A 2,500-nucleotide genomic window follows, 5' to 3' on the forward strand; every position below is an offset into this window, starting at 1 on the left:
TATAGTATAAATATAATATTAATATTAATATATTATCTATATGTATATGTTATCTAATAAGTAAATGTAAATATAAATTATATTTAGTATTATATATAATATCCCCCTTATTATATATTAATATAAATATACTTAAAATATATATTATATTATATCTAAATATTTATATAATATATATTATAAATTAGTATATACGGAGACGAGAGGAGAGAGAGGGAATGCCCCGAGGAAGGAGATGACGGGAAGAGGAGGGTAAAAGAGGGAGAGAGGGAGAGGGAAGTGTAATTTTTAATCTCTATAGTATTTACAAAATTAAAAACTTTGGCTAATGGGGCCAAAATAAAACTTTTGAAAGCGCCAACAAAAAAGTATTACAAAAAAAACTTTACTATTTGGTGCCAAAACTTCCACTCCATTAAGTGGAGGCTTTAGTTTTTGAGGATAAAAAACAATTATAACTATAATGTTTAATAATTAAAAATGTAAATGGAAATGAATATATAAATTATTATGATGGAAAATTATATGATTCTCTTTGAAATTCCTCTATAATTTAAACTTTTCCTTTGAAAAAATAAAACTCCGCCCGTATATTTGTTCCCAGTTGTAATCTAAATGTCCAACCCAAATTTGGTGGGTGGTTTTATTTTATTTATTTTTTTTAAAATGCTTTTACCCGCCAAAAGAAAAAAGAACAACAAAAAAAAAAGGGAGGGAATTTTTAGGATTTCTTAACTCAAGTTTAACGGGTTTCTTTCTTTATGTGTCCCTTTTGGAATTTGCAAAAAGGCGTTAAGCCAAAAAAAAAACTTCAATCGAGGGATCCTCGCCTTTTGAGGTCGGTCGAGAAATTTGTTCGCGTTTCCTTTTTTTTTTTTTTTTTTTTGTTTTTTTTTCTTAAAATTCTGGGCGTGACGCCTGAATGTTTGTGAAGAACTGGTTTAAAAAAAGTATTATATAGAATTTTACCATTAAAAAACATTATATCAAAAATAAGATTATAATAAATAATAATTACTTGGTAATGGGGGAACCATTGGAGGGTTGCCTCAAAAAAAATCAAAAAACGAAGCAAAAAAAAAAATTTTCGGCTCGGCCCCCTGGTTTCACCAAAACGGGAAAAAATTAAATTGAAATACGCTATTTTTATTTGATTAGAAAAAAGTAAATTTTTTCTGTGCCGTTTTTTTCTACCCCATGCCCAACCATTATTTCCAATTTTTTACATTTTCATTTCCAATAGATTCAATTCCATAAAATATTTTTTTCCCTATCCTAAAAAACAATTCCATGTTATATTTTAAAACTCAAAGCGAAAAAAAAACCACCTTTTTTTCCGGAACCCCATTTTAAGGGACTTTTTTCCTATTAGGGGGCCATTTCCTACAACCGAAGAAAACAAAAAAAAAACCATTGATTTAAAAAGTTGTAGGGGGAATGAATTACTCCCCGGAGGTAAAAGCGAAAAAAAAATCTAGTGGCCATAGTTCATTGGCCGGCCCGATCGAAGGACTTTAAACCTGTCGGTTGTCAAAAATCCCCCAGTGTCAGAAAACAAAAATAAATAAAACGATGGGGATTGATTGCCAACTTTCTCCTGGGCGCTTCTTATTACCCTTTTCTTTTTTTTTCTCATTTCACCTCTTCCTGAGAGGAAAGGTTTTGGTTATTGGTGGTAAATAAAATAAAAAAAAAAAAACGAAGTATTTTGGGCTTGTGTTATAATATAATATATAAATTTTATCTAATTTAATTTGTTATTAATATATATTATATATATATATACAATATAATAACAATATTGTAGTACTATTATACATACATTATTACACCATAATAATATAATTTAATAACAACAGGAAAATCATAAAAAAAAAAAAAACGCCCAAAAAAAAAAAAATATAGGAAAGGTTAAAGTGCTTATTTGATTTCAGGGGGGGGGGGGGGAAGACTGCGTGTCTTCTTCTCTTCCTTACTGGAGAAGAGGCGGGAGAGGGAGATCGAAGAGGAGGGAGGAGGAGGAGCCAGTCCTTCTGAAAAAACTATAGTATTAACTTTTCTATATTTTTGGGCAGTTTTTTCTATAGGGGCCTCTTTCTTTAAACTTAGACTGGGAAATATTGTTGTCAACCAGGAAACATTTTTTTACCACAAGTTCAACCTATTAAACATATTATATGTGTATAACCCACCACGTATATCAATTCTTTTTTCAATAAATTGTAATTATAATTTTTTCCTCCATATAGGAAAAGGCAAAAAAGCCAATTGCTTTTCAAATTAAGTTGGTTTGTTAAAAGCAACATTAGGGTCACCCCCCTTAAAAAAGGCTTTTGATCCCTTTAACAAAATCTTGTTTTATTTCCAATCTCCAAATTAAAGCCCAAGAAAAGAAAATGTTCCATTTCGTTCCCATATTTTTCGATTTCAAAGCTATATCGACGTTTTATCATGGAAAAGGTTTTATCGGTCTGTATTCCGTTACCATTTTTCTTAAACA

This window comes from Macrobrachium nipponense, chromosome 38 (genome assembly GCF_015104395.2).
Source record: "Macrobrachium nipponense isolate FS-2020 chromosome 38, ASM1510439v2, whole genome shotgun sequence".
Lineage (NCBI taxonomy): Eukaryota > Metazoa > Arthropoda > Malacostraca > Decapoda > Palaemonidae > Macrobrachium > Macrobrachium nipponense.